General features: G+C 45.8%; 1 protein-coding gene and 1 pseudogene across 2 annotated transcripts in view; both read right to left on the bottom strand.

The window, feature by feature from the left end:
* The window catches only part of EIF2B3 (eukaryotic translation initiation factor 2B subunit gamma), a 156,734-nt gene extending 152,260 nt beyond the window's left edge, over positions 1-4,474 (bottom strand). Inside the window, exon 1 of one of the 2 annotated variants that reach the window (XM_033226655.1) lies at positions 4,251-4,474. The gene's annotated coding sequence lies outside the window, so the exon portion shown is untranslated. Of the gene's footprint in view, positions 1-4,177 lie in introns of both variants that reach the window. The other variant, XM_033226656.1, reaches the window with a different exon arrangement.
* A 4,879-nt stretch (positions 4,475-9,353) lies between these two features.
* LOC117092688 lies at positions 9,354-9,934 on the bottom strand (annotated as a pseudogene).
* Positions 9,935-20,004: the final 10,070 nt, after the last annotated feature.

Genomic DNA, 20,004 nt, shown 5'->3' with positions numbered 1-20,004 from the left:
GTGTGAATTTTTATTCTTTGAAAATATTAGGCTGGGTGAGGTGACTCACATCTGTAATCCCAGCACTTTGGGAGGCTGAGGTGTATGGATCACATGAGCTCAGGAGTTAGAGACCAGCCTGGGCAACATGGCGAGACACCATCTCTACCAAAAATACAAAAAATTAGTCGGGCATGGTGGCTTGTGCCTATGGTTCCAGCTACTTGGGAAGCTGAAGTGGGAGGATCACTTGAGCCTTGGAGGCACGTGTTGCAGTGAGCCGAGATTGGACCACTGCACTCCAACCTGTGTAACAGTGAGATCCTGTCTGAAAAAAAAAAAAAAAAAAGAAAAGAAAAGAAAAAAAGAAAACATTAAAAGATGTCTGACTAGAATTAACAGCAGAAACACAAGCATGTTAGGATTCTGAAAAGTATGAAATGACTTAAGACTCCTCCAATAATTCAGCCATTGGCTCATCTTCTTATTCCTCCAATTTTTAAAGATATTACTATAAACACAAATGTAGGCTTGTATCTGAACCTAGATTTACAGAACACAATTATAAAAACAAACCAAACAGTTAGTTCCTTTTTTCAAACTCAAGGTAATAAACAAACCTATCTGACTTTGAAAAGAATCTCTTTACAGAAACTACCACAGAACAGAAGCACAGTAAAAGGTCACAAATATTTATTTATTTATTTATTTATTATTTTGGAGACGGAGTTTCACTCTTGTTGCCAGGCTGGAGTGAAATGGCATGATCTCGGCTCACTGCAACCTCCACCTCCCAAGTTCAAGCGATTCACCTGCCTCAGCCTCCCAAGTAGCTGGGATCACAGGCATGGGCCACCATGCTCAGCTAATTTTGTATTTTTAGTAGAGATGGGGTTTCACCATGTTGGCCAGGCTGGTCCCAAACTCCTGACCTCAGGTGATCCACCCGAGTTGGCCTCCCAAAGTGCTGGGATTACAGGCGTGAGTCACCACACCCAGCCTATTTACTTATTATTTATTTAGAGACAGAGTCTTTGCTCCATTGCCCAGTCTGGAAGTGCAGTGGCACGATCATGGCTCACTACAGCCTCAACCTCCTGCACTAAAGCAATCCTCCTGCCCCAGTCTTTGGAGTAGCTGGGACTATAGGTGGGTGCCACCATGCCTGGCTTTTTTGTTTGTTTGCTTGTTTTTGAGATGGAGTTTCTCTCTTGTTGCCTAGGCTGGAGTGCAGTGGTACGATCTCAGCTCACCGCAACCTCTGCCTCCTGGGTTCGAGTGATTCTCCTGCCTCAGCCTCCCAAGTAGCTGGGATTATAGGCATGTGCCACCATGCCCAGCTAATTTTGTATTTTTAGTAGAGACGGGGTTTCTCCATGTTGGTCAGGCTGGTCTCGAACTCCCAACCTCAGGTGATCAACCCGCCTCAGCCTCCGAAAGTACTGGGATTACAGGCGTGAGCCACTGCACCTGGCTGCCTTGGTAATTCTTTTAATTAATTTTTTATAGAGACGGGGTTTCACTATGCTGCCCAGGCTGGTCTCAAACTCCTGGCCTCAAGCTTCCTGCCTGGGCCTCCCAAAGCGCTGAGATTAGAGGCATGAGCCACTGCCCCTGACCGATCTTTATTGATTTAAACTGAAAATACTTTCTCTGACTTACAACAATGATGTAATTTTAAATGTGTTAAAATGTAACATTCAGAAGAAACAATGTATTCAACACCAAATTGCCAAATAACTTGTTGCAACTTTACTATAATTATTATTATTCCTGGGCCCAGGTACATCAACATCTAAAGTGCAGCACTTAACACCTACTATACTCAAGGCACAAAGTGAAGGCTCTTGCATAACATTCACAACGTAAAGATATGGTCATTTAGATTCTAGCAAGCATTGCCTCAGACTGGAATTTAATTTCATTTTGGCATTATATAACATCCACCACGTCTAATGTTATTATGAAAAAGCACTGGACGCTTAAGAGGCAAAAGATGGGCTGGGCGTGGTGGCTCACACCTGTAATCTCAGCACTTTGGGAGGCCCAGGCAGGTGGATCACCTGAGGTCAGGAGTTCAAGAGCAGCCTGGCCAACTTGGTGAAACCCTGTCTCTACTAAAAATAATTTTAAAAGTAGCCAAACATGGTGTCAGGTGCCTGTAATCCCAGCTACTCAGGTGGCTGAGGCAGGAGAATCACTTGAACCTGGGAGGCAGAGGTTGCAGTGAGCTGAGATCACACCAGTTGCACTCCAGCCTGGGCGACAGAGCGAGACTCTGTCTCAAAACAAATAAAAATAAAAAAGAGCCAAAAGATGGCTGGGCACAGTGGCTCATGCACCCAGCACTTTAGGAGGCCAAGATGGGAGGATTGCTTGAGCCCAGGAATTCTAGAACAGCCTGGGCAACATGGTGAGACCCCATCTCTATAAAAAATTAGCGGTGTGGTGGTGCATGCATGTAGTCCCAGATACTCGGGAGACTGAGGTGGGAGAATCACCTAAGCCTGGGAGGTTAAGGCTGCACACCACTGCACTCCAGTCTGGGCAACAGAATGAGACCCTGTTTCAAAAAAAAAAAAAAAAAAGAGTCAAAAGATGAGTTTGAGTCATGATTCTGTCACTCATAGGTGGTGTGATCAGGGGCCTGACATTTAAAATTCTCAGTGTCCTCAGCTTCCAGAAGGAAGCCTGGTGGTTAGGTCCACAGACCATAGAGTCAGAATGCCTAGGTTTGAATTCTAGATCTACTATTTATTATTAGCTGTGTGAAATAGGGCAAACTAAACTTTTCTATGCCTGTTTTTTAATTTTATGATGGGGATAATTACAGTTTCACTTCAGAGTTGTTGTTAAGATTAAATGTTATTCTGCGTAAAGTAGACAAAATAATGTCCATCCCATGAGAAGCACTATATTTGTATTTGCTTTATTAGACAGAGACTAGATCAGGGAAAGCCTTCCTACTAACTGAACATGCTGCTTCATAATTCTGGTCTCTGCACTGCTACTGTTGCTTCCTAGTCTGCCTTCTCTTGCATCTAGTAATCACCTATTCAACTCTGAAGACAGCTCAAGAATCCTCTTGCCTACAAAGCCATTCCTAACCATTCCCACCCCTCCAGAAGTGACTCCTTTCCCTGAAGTGCTTCCACTCTGCCATGTGCAGATTATCTTAGCCTTTACAGGGTTTCATTGCACATGTGTTTAAATGTCTACTTAAGTATAACATTAATGTCTCTTAAATGTCTATATAAGAGTCTAAGAGTGACTTTCCTGGACTGTGTGTGCATCATCACTGTATTCCCACTCACATGCCAGAAATCAGAGTGGAATGAGGACCTGTGAACTTCACAACTGTGTAAGAGTCAAACTCAAACATGTGCACAAGGGCATTAGAATCCAGGTCACTAGGAGCTGAGGTTCCAGCTCTCAAGGAGGCCCTGGGTGAAGAAAGGCAACCTAGGAAGCACGAATAGTTACCAAGAACATAACTAATCTTGTTACCAGGCAGACTGTCAAATGCTCATGTCACTGCCACGACTATGGGTGACGGGAATCATGGCAACGAGTCTCGCTGCCTCCCAAGCTTTAGAGAGGGTGCTCGCCGCATCTCAGACTTGCCTGCATCATAGCACTCATGCCTTTTCCAGTTGTAAATAGGTAAGAAAACTGTATCAGAATTGGTCTGTCATTCCACGTGTGCTGCCTGAAGGCAGAGACCTTACTGCATTCCTCCTTGTATTTCACTGCCCTGCATCCAAACAACTAAAGGAAGGCTGAATAAATGAATGAAGGGCTGGGGTGAAAGAGTGCAGGCACAATGCTAAAGGCGTCTAGTACCTGTCTGGTGCTCGCTCGCTAGCTGTGACTTTAAGCAGAACCTCCCCTCCCCGAAACTTCCTTTCTTTCTTTTCTTTTTTCTTTCTTTCTTTCTTTTTTTTTGTTTTGAAACGAAGAGTCTCGCTATGTTGCCCAGGTTGGAGTGCAATGGCGCGAATTCGGCTCACTGCAACAAATGATTCTCCTGCCTCAGACTCTCGAGTAGCTGAGATTAGAAACTTAGTTTCTCCATCTGTTGCATAAGGTAGTTGGCTCGGATTCTCCCCCAACCTCCCTTCTACTTCGGACACAGCTACACGGTTGGGTCCAGCAGGGAGTCGAGCTGGCAACTTCGGGGCTCAGCAATCCCTCCTACCCCTTGGGGTCCACCTCAGCCCAGTTCGACATGCCCGCCTCCCTCAGATGAGCGGCCCCACCGCGCTGCTCACCCGGGTCAGCCAGCTCGTGCGCGGCCTGGCAGTGCAGAAGTCACAGATATACCTCAGCTCCCCACACGCCACAACCGCTCCCAGCGCTCTCCACGCCGCCTCTGACTGACAGCCCAATGGCGCAGGCGCGCGATGGCCGAGAAACTCGATGGAACACTCTGAGCAGACCCACGGAGAAGGGACGAGCGCCGAGCGATGGATGACGGAGGGGAAGCAAACGCCGGGGAGAGGAGGGGGCAGGCCGGAGGGGGCGGGGCCACCGAGGAGCATTGGACACTTGGGTCCCTCCGTCCATTAACACATTACCAACGCCTTTTGAGTGTTCTTCCCAGTGCAGGGTGCCAGGAACCCAGACGGAGCAACTCAGCCTTTTTCCTCAGGGAGTAAGTCTATGACTTGGCTCCGAGTACATTCAGTGAAAGAAAGCTCATTGGGAGCCGCAATTTTGGCTAGCTAGTGAAAAAAAATCACCGAATGCTCCTGCAGGGGTTGCCAGGGCTTCCTATTTGTGAGACGTATAACAAGGCCACTCACATTAACTTTAGTCATCAAAATGGGGGTGGCTGGGCATGGTGGCTCATGCCTGTAATCTCCGCAATTTGGGAAGCCGAGGTGGGAGGACTGCTTGAAACCGGGAGTTCAAGACTAGCCTGTGCGAGAGAGACTCCAGTCTCTACAAAAATAAAAATTAGCTGGGTAGTGTGTGCCTGTAGTCCCCGCTGCTCGGGAGGCTGAGGTGGGAGAATCGCTTGAGCCCAGGAGTTCGAGACTGCAGGGAACTATGATCGGGCCACTGCACTCCTCCTGCCTAGATGACAGAGACAGACGCTGTTTTTTGTTGTTGTTGTTTGTTTTAATTTAGTTTTTATTTCATAATCATAAACTGAACTCTGCAATCCAGTTAGGCAGGGAAAGGAACAAGGCAAAAGTGGAACCCAAAGGGAACTGCAGCGAGAGCACAAAGATAAGATACTGCGAGCAGGCCGGGTGTGGTGGCTCACGTCTGTAATCCTAGCACTTTGGGAGGCCGAGGTGGGCGGATTGCCTGAGCTCAGGAGTTCAACATCAGCCTGGGCAACATGATGAAACCCCATCTCCACTAAAAAAAAAAAAAAAAAAAAATTAGCCAGGCGTGGTAGCGTGCGCCTGTAGTCCCAGCTACTCGTGAGGCCGAGGAAAGAGAATTGCTTGAACCCGGGAGGTGGAGGTTGCAGTGAACCGAGATCGTGCCACTGCACTCCAGCCTGGGAAAGGGCGACAGGGCGAAACTCCGTCTCAAAAAAAAAAAAAAAAAAAAAAAATACTGCCAGCAAATGAGGTGAAGGGAGTGCTCTTCTGAGTTACAAAAGGAATGGTCTAGCGGTTAAGATAAAACACAAGCCAAACTTCTTACAGTTGTCCACAGTCAGCAATGGTGATCTTCTTGCTGGTCTTGCCATTCACGGACCCAAAGTGCGCCATGGCCTCCACAATATTCATGCCTTCTTTCACCTTGCCAAAGACCACATGCTTGCCATCCAACCACTCAGTCTCGGCAGTGCAGATGAAAAACTGGGAACTGTTTGTGCTGGGTCCAGCATTTGCCATGGACAAGATGCCAGAAGCTGTATGCTTTAGGACAAAGCTCTAGTCATCAAATTTCTCTCCCCGTAGGTAGACTTGCCACCAGTACCATTATGGCGTGTGAGGTCACCACCCTGACACATAAACCCTGGAATAATTCTGTGAAAGCAGGAACATTTATAACCACATCTTTTCTCTACATTGCTCAGAGCACGAAAGTTTTCTGCTGTCTTTGGAACCTTGTCTGCAAATAGCTTGAAGGAGACGCGGCCCAAGGGCTTGCCGTGGGCGATGTGGGACACGGTGGGGTTAACCATGGCTGATAGTACAGAGCTCCCTGTGGCCGCTGCTTCTGCAAAGCCAAGACCCTGTTTTTAACAAAACAGTAATAGGCCAGGTGCGGTGGCTCAGGCTTATAATCCCAGCACTTTGGGAAGCGAGGCGGATGGATCCCTTGGGCCCAGGAGTTCGAGACCAGCCTGGGCAACATAGTGAAACACCCTCTCTACTAAAAATACAAAAATTAGCCAGGTGTGGTGGCCCACTGTGGGGTCCCAGCTACTTGGAAGGCAGGAGGATCTCTGGATCCCAAGAGGCAGAGGTAGCAGTGAGCCAAGATGGTATCACTGCACTTCAACCTGGGTAACAAAGAGATGGGATCTCTAAGTAAATAAAATAAATATTTAAAAATGACGAATAAATAAAATAATTGCTGTTCTAAGCTCTACGTTTTGGAGTGGTTTATCAAGTTGCACTAGATAACAGGACCAATGGCCATTCTCTTTTTCCCATGCGTTCTTGCAATTTCATAAATTTTTTTTTGAGACAAAGGCTTACTCTGTCACCAGGCTGAAGTTCAGAGACACGATCTCGGCTCACTGCAACCTCTGCCTCCTGGGTTCAAGCGATTCTCCTGCCTCAGCCTCCCGAGTAGCTGGGATTACAGGCACGCGGCACCACGCCCGGCTAATTTTTGTATTTTTAGTAGGGATGGGGTTTCGTCAGATTGGCCAGGATTGTCTTGAACTCCTGACCTAGTGATCTGCCCGCCTCGGCCTCCCGAAGTGGTGGGATTACAGGCGTGAGCCACTGTGCCAGGCCTGATTCATCTCTTAAATCTTGAGTTGCTTTACTTCCCTGCCAGCTAAAAGGTACAGTATGATTTCTGTAATAAAAATAAAGGAGCTTGACTTCATTCAACAATATTTATTCATTTATTTTTAGAAATGAGGTCAGCTTATGCTGCCCAGGCTGGACTCAAACTCCTGGGTTCAACGATCCTCTTGCCTCAGCTTCCCAAGTAGCTAGGACTACAGGTATGTGCCATGGAGGACTGGCTTCAACAATATCTATTGAGTGCCTAATATATGCCAAGCAGTGTCTTAGATGCTTGGTGTTGCAGATACAGCAGTCAGTGATTAGGACTTGTCATTTTTTCCAGAAGGAGGTCTGCTTAGACCCTGAGGAAAAAAAAAAAAAAGGGACTCATATCCTAAAACCAGCCTATCTTTGCCTTGCCATGAACTGATTGATCTGGACACAGGAGGCCTGAAGTCTGACTACCCCTCTATGGAAACATAGAGATATTGCCTCTTTGGTGTTACCTCAACCAAGCTTTGGAAATTACAGCATGGTTTTGAGGTAAGAACTAATTATAAATAAGAAATTATAAGTAAGAACAGCAGTCAGCCCCGTATCTGCCATCCATTTCAAATCCTTATGTTTAAACTAGCAAATGTTTTTCAAGGAACTAGAGGGCTTTCTCTTCTACTGTGGAAAGTCATTGAGAGATTGCTTCCATTTAAACTCACTTTAAATTATTCCCTGAGGGCAAAAATTCTCAAACTTTTTCATCTCTGGACTCTTTATACTTAAAAATTACTGAGGACCCCAGAAAGCTTTTGTTTATATGGATTGTATTTATCAATATTTACCATATCAAAAATTCTTCTTCTTTTTTTTTTTTTGAGACGGAGTTTCGCTCTTGTTGCCCAGGCTGGAGTGCAACGGCACGATCTCAGTTCGCTGCGACCTCTGCACCCTGGGTTCAAGTGATTCTCCTGTCTCAGCCTCCAAATAACTGGAATTTACAGGCATACGCCACCATGCCCAGCTGATTTTGTATTTGCAGTGGAGATGGGGTTTCTCCATGTTGGTCAGGCTAGTCTCAAACTCCTGACCTCAGGTGATCCGCCTGCCTTGACCTCCCAAGTGCTGGGATTACATGCATGAGCCATTGTGCCAGGCCAATTACATTTTCAAAACAAAAAGTTTAGTGAGATGAATGCCATTGTTTCACCTTTTTGACGTCTCTTTAGTGACTGGCTTAACAGAAAACAGCTTGATTTTTCCATTTCTGTGATATATTATTTTGGTTTAATTATATCATAAAAATGTGACTTCACATAGATACATAGTTGGTAAGAGATAGAGCTTTTAATAACCTTTTCAGATAATTTTAGATATTCTTTGATACTATACCAAAATTCAACAAGTGGTAGTTTGTTAAAAGTTTGTTGCAATGTAGAATCGGAAATTATATCAATGAACATTTTGTACTTTGTTACAATACTTGCACTTTGAATGGACATTTTACCCATGCATGACCTTGCAACTTGGTATACTAATAATATGTAAAATATTGGTTCACGGAGTTACGCAGATCTTCCTAACGTTGACTTATTATACAATATTTTAAAATCACATTTGTTAATATTACTAACAATCTCATCAGAAAAATTCTTTTTTTTTTTTAGACGGAGTCTCGCTCTGTCGCCCAGGCTGGAGTGCAGTGGCCGGATCTCAGCTCACTGCAAGCTCCACCTCCCGGGTGTACGCCATTCTCCTGCCTCAGCCTCCCGAGTAGCTGGGACTACAAGCGCCCGCCACCTCGCCCGGCTAGTTTTTTGTATTTTTTAGTAGAGACGGGGTTTCACCGTGTTAGCCAGGATGGTCTCGATCTCCTGACCTCGCGATCCACCCGTCTTGGCCTCCCAAAGTGCTGGGATTACAGGCTTTAGCCACCGCGCCCGGCCAGAAAAATTCTTAAATATTGGAAAGCTGGGAAACTGATGATGACAGATACAAGTTTTATAAAATTCTAATTTTTGGCCAGGCATGGTGGTTCAAGCCTGTACTCCCAGCACTTTGGGAGGCCGAGGCAGGCGGATCATGAGGTCAGGAGATCGAGACCATCCTGGCTAACACAGTGAAACCCTGTCTCCACTAAAAATACAAAATTAGCTGGACATGGTGGTGGGTGCCTGTAGTCCCAGCTACTCGGGAGGCTGAGTCGGGAGAATGGCATGAACCTGGGAGGCGGAGCTTGCGGTGAACCGAGATCATGCCACTGCACTCCAGCCTGGGTGACAGAGCAAGACTCCATCTCAAAAACAAAACAAAACAAAAAAACAACAAAAAACAAACAAACAATTCTAATTTTCTCTTCAAAGCTCAAATATTATCATTGGCAGCAAATACTGTCAGTGGTTTCCCTTGAAGTAACTGGCTCACTTTGTTTATACACTGGCAGGCATAGTTGGTCAGTTGTTCTTTCTTTTTTTTTTTTTAATGAAAAACCTTCATTTGCTTTTAGCTATTTCATAAACACCACAGATAAACTGGACACAGTTTGTGATGAAACTTAGAAAAATTTCTTTTTCCATAACATAAACATGTCAATCTTTCCCTTTAGCTCCTTCTTCCACTCTCCTTCCACTGTGCTGAAGAGACATTAAGTTCTTCCAGATTTTTGCTTAACTGGGTGGCTTCCGAACTCAATGGACTCTCCAGGTAGGTAATTCCTGCACAGGGCTTTCCTGTCACTGGATCTATGATTTTTCCAACTTTGAAAACAATCTCAGCCAGTTCATGTTTCACATGCTTTGTGGAACAGGTAAAGCTCTGAGAAGCACAATATCCCCAACTGCGCACTGCTGAAGGGCATCATGAGCAAAGTGGGTTTTCTGCTTATTATAATACTTTAATAAATAGGCATCCAGAACAAGCCTGGGCACTCTCACTTTAGCAGTCTTTTGCACTTTTGTCCCAATCACCTTCTCTACGATCCATTTGGCATGGATGGATGAATGAACTACGGACATTATGTGGCTTTGGTCACCTCCACCATGACTGTACAGCCACCTCCACTTGTTCTTTCGATTAAATATAGTGCTCCATGAAAAAGCAGTAGTTCAACTTGCAGCTCAAACTATCACAAAACTGTTTCTCTTGGAGACAACAATCATACTTCTTTTGTATGCACAGAAGGGCTAAATGTGTACTTCCCACCTCATCATATAGAGTATTAAAAAGACATGTACTCAGTAAACTAGGATATTTGGTAGCAAAAAAAGAGAGAGAGAGAGACATGGGCTGGGCACGGTAGCTCACGCCTGTAATCCCAGCACTTTGGGAGGCCAAGGCGGGTGGATCATGAGGTCAGGAGTTCAAGACCAGCCTGGCCAATAGAGTGGAACCCTGTCTCTACTAAAAATACAAAAATTAGCTGGGCATGGTGGCGTGTGCCTGTATTCCCAGTTATTTGGGAGACTGAGGCAGGAGAATCACTTGAACCCGGGAGGTGGAGGTCTCAGTGAGCTGAGATCACACCACTGCACTCCAACTTGGGCAACAGAGTGAGACTTAATCTCAAAAAAAAAAAAAAAAAAAAAAGACATGTACTCAGGCCAAGGTTTAATAAAATTAACATAGTTTACTGCTTAATCAAAGACCTTCTTAAGTGTAACTGACTTTGTTTAATTTTTTTTCTTTCTTTTTTTTTTTGAGATGGAGTCTCACTCTTTCGCCCAGGCTGGATGGAGTGCAGTGGCGCGATCTTGGCTCACTGCAAGCTCTGCCTCCCAGGTTCACGCCATTCTCCTGCCTCAGCCTCCCGAGTAGCTGGGACTACAGGCACCCGCCACCATGCCCAGCTAATTTTGTTTTTGTATTTTTAGTAGAGATGGGGTTTCACTGTGTTAGCCAGGATGGTCTCGATCTCCTGACCTCCTGGCCTCAGCCTCCCAAAGTGCTGGGATTACAGGTGTGAACCACCGCGCCTGGCCTCTTTTTGTTTTTGAGACAGAGTCTCACTGTGTTGCCCAGGCTGGAGTACAGTGGCATGATCTCGGCTCACTGCACCCTCCACCTCCCAGGTTCAGGCAATTCTCCTGCCTCAGCCTCCCTAGTAGCTGAGATTACAGGCATGCACCACCCGGCTAATTTTTTTATTTTTAGTGGAGATGGGGCTTCACCACATTGGCCAGGCTGGTGTCAAACTCCTAACCTCAAGTGATCTATTCGTCTCGGCCTCCCAAAGTGCTGGGATTACAGGCATAAGCCACTGTGCCTGGCCAATTTTTTTTTTTTCTTTAAGACAGGGTCTTGCTCTGTTGACCAGGCTAGAGTAGAGTGGCATGATCTTGGCACCTCTGCCTCCTTGGCTCAAGGGATCCTCCTACCTCAGCCTCCCAAAGTGCTAGGATTACAGGGGTAAGCCACTGCGCCTGGCCTTAATGTTTATTCTTTTTTTTTTTTTGAGATGGAGTCTTGCTCTGTCACCCAGGCTCGAGTGCAGTGGCCGGATCTCAGCTCACTGCAAGCTCCGCCTCCCGGGTTTACACCATTCTCCTGCCTCAGCCTCAGCCTCCCGAGTAGCTGGGACTACAGGCGCCCACCACCGCACCCAGCTAATTTTTTGTATTTTTTAGTAGAGACGGGGTTTCACTGTATTAGCCAGGATGGTCTTGATCTCCTGACCTCGTGATCCGCCCGTCTTGGCCTCCCAAAGTGCTGGGATTACAGGCTTGAGCCACCGCTCCCGGCCATTGTTTATTCTTACTTTTATTGCAAGTGTATAGGTCTAAAAAATAAAATGACTATTGTACAGTTTGGTGCCAATGCTTCGATTCATGCTCAGTAAAGCACCAGAAGTTTTACCCACCATTGCTTTGGCACCATCAATGCAAATATCAATACAATGAAAAACATAAATATATTTTAATATTATTATGAAAATAGTTCTGACCTGACAGATCCCCTGAAAGGGTCTTAGGGATTCTCAGGAACCCATGGAGCACATTTGAAAAACTACTGCCTTATGGATTCCTCCTGGCTCTTACTGCTTCTAGGACTTACATTATGGCACTCACCATAAAGGACTGTCATCCTCTTGTCCATGTCTTTATCACACTAGGAGCGCCTTGAAGATAAGTGCTATATCTTATTTGTTCCTGTCTCCCCGGGACCTAGCATAGAACCTGGGACATGCTCGGTGAATAATACTGGATGAATTGAAATCTTACGATTTTCCCTTGACTTCCCATTTGGTGGTGGGAAAACTGGGCTGAGAGCCAGGTTGCTGACAGCATCTCTTCTTCTGAACTTTCCTCCTCACTGTCAATTCATATTATTATCCATGCCTACCCCCATGCTTATTTGTTATTATTTATTAAGTACCTCGGTGATACTTAATAAATGCTTATTAAATACAGGGTATTCCCTGAAATGTTTCTTTCATCTTGGCCTCACTTATTCTCATTTCTTCCCTAAGGGATATTTGTGTGTATATATGCGAGTGTGTGTTTGTGTGTTCATATGTGGTGGGGGAATAAGTTAACAAGGGCAAGCTCTCTGAACTGTGGAAGACAAAAGAAGCCTTTCAAAATGTGGGCCTTGGCTCGCAAACACTCTTCCCACGGTCTGCTAGAGAGCTCGCTGGGAATTTGCTGGCCACCTCACAATATTCATCTACTCCATTTGGCCAGAGACTTGTCAGTGGGGCGGGGAATTATTATTTTTAGAGTAGTGAATGAAAGATAAAAATGAAAAAAGAAATTCCACTTCGGCAAACAATTGCAGGTCCTAAAATATTTGCATTTTGTTGCTGGATTGAGACAGGGTCTTGCTCTGTCACCCAGGCTGAAGCGCAGTGGCACGGTCAGAACTCACTGCAGCCTTGACCTGCTGGGCTTAAGTGATCTTCCCACCTCAGCCACCAGAGTAGCTGTGACTACAGGGGCCTGCCACCATGCCTCATTAATTAAAATTTTTGTTTTTAGTAGAGACAAGTTCTGACTATGTTGCCAAGGCTGGTCTTGAACTCCTGGGCTCAAGATATCCCCCCGCCTCAGCCTCCTAAAGAACTAGGATTACAGGCGTGACCCACTGCACCCAGCCTTGCGCTGTATTTTTGTACATAAACCCAGTAATTGCCCAATAGATCCATGATAAATTAGAGATAAAATGATGCTACAGTATTTAACAAAAGGAACTTGGAAACAGTTTTCATTAATTAGAACTTTAGTATTTCTTTTCAAGCACACAGAATATTCTTCATTGGTGGTTTTAAAGGTCAGAATCTGGGCATTCATGTTCTAAAATGGTGAGTAACTTTTAAAAAATAAGTGATTTGATCAATTTGGTGATTTTTTTCCCCTTTATGGAAAATGACTTTTCAACTGGCTGATTTTTCCCTTGTTTTTAAATTGGAGCCTAGCACAGTGGCTCACACCTGAAATCCCAGCACTTTGGGAGGCCAAGGTCAGAGGCTGGCTTAAGCCCAGGAGATTGAGGTTGCAGTGAGCCAAGATGGTGTCACTGCACTCCAGCCTGCGCAATAGAATGAGACCTTTCCTCAACAAGCAAACAAATAAACAAGCAAAATCCAAAAACCATAACACTAAAAAAGAATTACCTTATGATCCAGCAATACCACATCTGGGTATATATCCAAAGAAATTGAAATCAGAATGTTGAAGAGATATCTGCACTCCCATGTTCATTTCAGCATTATTCACAATAGCCAAAATAAGGAAGTAACCTTAGTGTGTATCAGTGGATAAACAGTACACACACACGCACACATCCACACACACACACACACACACACACAGAGGAATATTATACAGCCTTTAAAAAGAAATATCTTCTGTCATTCATAACAGCATGGGTGGAACTGGAGAACATTATGCTAAGTGAAATAAGCCAGGCACAAAAAGAAAAACACTGTATGATCTCACTTATATGTGGAATCTAAAAAAAGTTGATTTTATAGGCCGGGCGCGGTGGCTCAAGCCTGTAATCCCAGCACTTTGGGAGGCCGAGACGGGCGGATCACGAGGTCAGGAGATCGAGACCATCCTGGCTAATACGGTGAAACCCTGTCTCTACTTAAAAATACAAAAAAAAAAAAAAACTAGCCGGGCGACGAGGCGGGCGCCTGTAGTCCCAGCTACTCGGGAGGCTGAGGCAGGAGAATGGCGTAAACCCGGGAGGCGGAGCTTGCAGTGAGCTGAGATCCGGCCACTGTACTCCAGCCTGGGTGGCAGAGCAAGACTCCGTCTCAAAAAAAAAAAAAAAAAAAAAAAAAATTTGATTTTGGCCCAGAACCTGGGATGTGGAGGTTGCGGTGAGCGGAGCTCATGCCATTGCACTCCAGCCTGGGCAACAAGAGCAAAACTCCGTCTCAAAAAATAAATAAATAAATTTAAAGGTGGAATCTGAGGCACAGGAAGGTTAAGCAACTTGCCCATGGTCAACAGCTAGTATGTGGCATAGCCAGAATATGGACATAGTCAAGCTGACTCCAAAGAATGTGCTCTTAACTAGTATACAACAGTATATTGCCTCCCCATGGTATATATCCAGTATAGGTTTTTCCATAAAGAAAAAATTTTGAGCTCATAAACATGTTGAGGTCTAAAAATCAAAACAATTGAATCCATAGAGATGGAGAGTAGAAAGATGGTTACCAGAGGCTGGGAAGGGGAATGGGGAGATTAGGGGGAGATAAAGATGGTTAACGAGTACAAAAAAGAGTCTGAATGAGTAATGCCTTGTGTTTGACAGCACAACAGGGTGATTATAGTCAATAATAATTTCATTGCACACTTTAAAACAGCTAAAAGAGGTCAGGCATGGTGGTTCACATCTGTAATCCCAGCACTTCGGGAGGCTGAGGTGGGTGGATCACCTGAGATCAGGAGTTCAAGACTAGCCTGGCCAACATGGTGAAACCCCATCTCTACTAAAAATACAAAAATTAGCCAGGCATGGTGGCTGGCACCTGTAGGCCCAGCTACTTGGGAGGCTGAGGTGGGATAATCGCTTGAACCCGGGAGGTGGAGGTTGTAGTGAGCTGAGATCACACCACTGCACTCCAGCCTGCAGAGTAAGACTCTCTCAAAAAACCAAACCAAACCAAACCAACTAAAATGGTATAAACGGATTGTTTGCAACACAAAGGATAAATGCTTGAGGGGATGGATACCCCCATTTACCCTGATGTGACTATAACACATTGCATGCCTGTATCAAAACATCTCACGTACCCCATAAATATATAAACCTACTATGTACCTACAAAAATTAAAAATAAAAAATTATTGGCCAGGCGTGGTGGCTCATGCCTGTAATCCTAGCACTTTGGGAGGCTGAGGCGGGCCGATTGCTTGAGCCCAGGAGTTCAAGACCAGCCTAGGCAACATGCCGAGACCCTAGCTCTACAAAAAAAAAGAAAGAAAGAAAGAAAAAAAGAAGTTGGCTAGGTGTGGTGGTGCATGCCTGTAGTCCCAGCTACTTGGGAGGCTGAGGTGGGAGGATCGCCTGGCCTGGAGGTGGAGGTTGCAGTGAGCCAAGCTTATGCCACTACAGTCCAGCCTGGGGGACAGAGTGACCCTGTCTAAAATAAAATCATAACAAAAATAAATAAATAAAAAATTTGGCTGGGTGCAGTGGCTCATGCCCCTAATCCCAGCACTTTGGGAGGCCGAGGCGAGCTGATCACCTGAGGTTGGGAGTTCGAGACCAGCCTGACCAATGTGGAGAAACCCTGTCTCTACTAAAAATACAAAATTAGCTAGGCGTGGTGGCACACGCCTATAATCCTAGCTACTAAGGAGGCTGAGGCAGGAAAATCGCTTGAACCCAGCAGGCGGAGGTTGTGATGAGCAGAGATCGTGCCATTGCACTCCAGCCTGGGCAACAACAGCGAAACTCCATCTCAAAAAAAAAAAATTATTCAAAAAAATTTGAACTTTTTACATTAGAAAATAACATACATGAAATTAAAAGGCAAAGGACAGACTATGAAAACATTTGCAATACCTGACATGACAGACAAAGGGGTTAGGATATAACACCTTAGTGACTTGAGTCAGTAGGCTTTGGAGCTGGCAGACTACCATCCTAATCTCCATCACTTAACCACTTATCCTGGGCAAGTAATTTAATTCCTCGTTGCTCTAGGTTTCTCATCTGGAAAGGGGCATAATAATAAGTACTTACTTCACGGAGTTGTTGAAAAGATAAAACAAGACAGTGAATGTTACACAGCACAGTGCTTTGCTAAGAGGATGATCAGCAACTACCAAGCTTTTATTATTTTAGTACTACGCAAAGGTTGCTAAAAATCATTAAGAAAAATATAATGAAAACAACAGAAAAATGGACAAAAATATACGAAGGTAGCTCATAAAGAAGAAAAATAATGGCTCCATATACTAAACAAACCAATGCAAATAAAACATAACAATTTTACCATTTCCCAGCACACTGAACTGACAGAAAACATTTTTAAGTGTTAATGTTCAAGGGTGGTGAGATTTTAGGAAATCGACATTAGAGGGAATGAAAATCGATTCATTCTTTTTACAGGGCAGTTTTGCAGTTTGATGATTTTAAGATGTTATTCTAGGCTGGGCGTGGTGGCTCACGCCGGTAATCCCAGCACTTTGGGAGGCCGAGGTGGGTGGATCACAAGGTCAGGAGATCAAGACCATCCTGGCTAACACAGTGAAACCCCATCTCTACTAAAAATACAAAAAAATTAGCTGGGTGGTGGGCGCCTGTAGTCCCAGCTACTTGGGAGGCTGAGTCAGGAGAATGGTGTGAACCCAAGAGGCAGAGCTTGCAGTGAGCCAAAATCATGCCACTGCACTCCAGCCTGGGAGACAGAGGGAGACTCCGTCACACACACAAAAAGAAGTTATTCTAAGGAAATAAATAGATATTGCAATGGTATATGCATGAGAATGTTTATTGCAACATCTGTAGTTTCTGGTGTTGAAAATTTGTGAACTATCTTAATGTCCATCTGTAGAGGTTTTAAAATAAATACAAATTATGAAAGCTCCTTATAATGTAATACAATTGCCACCTATAAAAATAATGGTCAGCCGGGCACACTGGCTCATGCCTGTAATCCCAGCACTTTGGGAGGCTGAGGCAAGCACATCACATGAGGTCAGGAGTTCGAGACCAGCCTGGCCAACATGGTGAAACCCCATCTCTACTAAAAATACAAAATTTAGCTGGGCATGGTGGCGGGCGCCTGTAATCCCAGCTACTCGGGAGGCTGGGGCAGGAGAATTATTTGAACCCGGGAGGCGGAGGTTGCAGTGAGCCGAGATTGCACCACTGCACTCCAGCCTGGGTGACAATAAGACTCTATATAAATAACAATGGTTAAAATGAGTGCCCCCTTGTCCCAGTCGTCATCATTTCCTGCTTTGATTAATCCCTGCCACCTGTCTCCTTCCACCAAGGCAAATATAGTTATGTCACTTTCTTGCTTAACGCCCTCAGGCTGCTCACTATAAAATCCTAAAATTGGCCTTATAAGGCTGGAGTCTCATTTCTCTCCTCTCTTTACACTCCAGCAACACAGTACTCAACAGGCTTCTCAGTTGACCTTTGTTTTCAGTTACGTGCCTTAGGAATTTCACATTTCATTGAGCTGCATTGGTTAGAACGATCCTGTTTTGTCCCCTAACGATTTTCACTTCTTTGTAGCTTTTACAAAAATGTTAAGTGTTGTTTATGGAACTCTTTGTTTATATGTGTCTCTCCCATTACAGTTTAAATCCCATGAGGGTAAAAATTATCACTGCTTTAGCCACTGTTTTATCCATTCACCTAGCGTAGTGCCTGACCTAGGTGCTTGATGCACATTAGTTTATTGAATGAATGAATGAATGAATGAATGGTTAAATGAAATGCAGGCTACGAAATATACAGTGTGAGTAAAAGAGGGACTAAAGACTTCATGTGACCATACCAGGCACAGAAACTGGCTACTTCCTGTAGGTGCATGTGGCCTGGGCCCTTTCCTGAAGGGAGAGAAGGGAGAGGTGCACCTCTGACCTGGGAAAAGCAGAGCTGGGTGGGAGTGGTGGCCTTGGGGGTTTCCATGCCTTCTGCTCCCTGGGAGGGAAGGGGGTTCACCACCCAAGGTGCAGGGGGCCAGGGGAGGAGGTGGCAGCCGAGAGACTGAGCTATTAAGTTCCGTGTTTTGGGACAGGCTTCAGGGTGTACATGGTGCAGGCAGAGATCAACCTCTTGCACAGTAAGTTTCCCAACTAGGGCAGCGTCAGGGCGCGCCCTAGAGGACAGGAATGGGAAGAGTTGCCAGGGCGAGACTCCGCGCAAGCCACTTCTCTGGGCAATCAGCCACCACAAGGTCTCACATTGTACCTGGACTCTGATACGACTGGGACCCTGGGGCTGTACTTGAGGGTGTGACTGGCCACTGTGGGGGTGTAGAAGGGCTGTTCATACACAGGGTTCTCCCAGATATTCCTTTTTTTTTTTTGAGATGGAGTCTCACTCTGTCGCCCAGGCTGGAGTGCGGTGGCACGATCTCCGCTCACTGCAAGCTCCGCCTCCTGGGTTCACGCCATTCTCCTGCCTCAGCCTTCTGAGTAGCTGGGACTACAGGCGCCCGCCACCACACCCGGCTGATTTTTTTTTGTATTTTTAGTAGAGATGGGGTTTCACCGTGTTAGCCAGGATGGTCTCGATCTCCTGACCTCGTGATCCGCCCACCTCGGCCTCCCAAAGTGCTGGGATTACAGGCATGAGCCACAGCACCCGACCTTTTTTTTTTTTTGATACAGGGTCTCACTCTGTTGCCCAGGCTGGAGTGCAGGGGCACAATTGGCTCACTGCAACCTCCACCTCCCGGGCTCAAGCGATCCTCCCACCTCAGTCTCCCAAGTAACTGGCACCACAGACACGCACCAAGCCCTGCTCATTTTTGTATTTTTAATAGAGACAGGGTTTCACCATGTTGGCCAGGCTGGTCTCCAACTCCTGGGCTCAAGTGATCTGCCCACCTCAGCCTCCCAAAGTGCTGGAATTCCAGGTGTGAGTCACCATGTCTGGCCCCAGGTACTTGTTCTTGAAGATTACTCAGGCCTATAATCCTAGCACTCTGGGAGGCTGAGGTGGGAGGAATGCGATGCCAGGAGTTCAGGAACAACCTGCTTGGCCGGGCGCGGTGGCTCACGCCTGTAATCCCAGTACTTTGGGAGGCCGAGACGGGAGGATCATGAGGTCAGGAAATCGAGACCATCCTGGCTAACACGGTGAAACCCCGTCTCTATTAAAAACACATTAAAAAAAAAAAAAGTAGCCGGGCGCGGTGGTGGGTGCCTGTAGTCCCAGCTACGTGGGAGGCTGAGGCAGGAGAATGGTGTGAACCCGGGAATTGGAGCTTGCAGTGAGTGGAGATTGCGCCACTGCATTCCTGGGTGACAGAGCAAGACTCCGTCTCAAAAAAACAAACAAAAAAAAGAACAACCTGCTCAACCTAGGGAGACCCCCATCTCTGCAAAAAATGACCCAGAAGCGGTGGCATACCTGTGGTCCCAGCTATTCAGGAGGCTGAGGTGGGAGGATCACTGGAGCCCAGGAGGCCCAGGCTGGAGTGAGCTGTGATTCCATCATTGCACATGAGCCTAGGCAACAGAGACCCAAACAAACAAACAAACAAACAAAAAACAAAAAGACTGCACGGGGTTGGGGGCAGGGTAATAAAGATGCTACTGCCTCCACTTCTGTCAACAACCCTGACCTGGCTGGTCTGTCAGCCCTCCCAAGTCTCTGTCTTCTATGATGTCAAATTCTTCTCCTCGCTTGGTTCCAGAAGTGGACTCCCTTCCTCCAAATCACCATATCCGTGCCAGAAAATGCCAGCCCAGCCTGTTTTGCTTGTTTTCTCTTTTCTGGGCAGTGGGGCCCTTACGTCCCACGCCCCTGCTCAGCCCCAGATGTGTAACTGGGCAACGTTTGTCACTGAGAAGCCTCTACTTGCACTTCACATTCATCTTCTTGGCTCCGAGCACGGCACTAAAGTTGATTTCTCTTTGTGATCCCTGTGCCTAAGCCCAGGGCCCAATAAACACATTCT

This window comes from Trachypithecus francoisi, unplaced genomic scaffold (genome assembly GCF_009764315.1).
Source record: "Trachypithecus francoisi isolate TF-2019V2 unplaced genomic scaffold, Tfra_2.0 Lachesis_group12, whole genome shotgun sequence".
In the NCBI taxonomy this organism is placed as follows: Eukaryota; Metazoa; Chordata; class Mammalia; order Primates; family Cercopithecidae; genus Trachypithecus; species Trachypithecus francoisi.
This window is presented reverse-complemented; position numbering and strand designations above follow the sequence as displayed.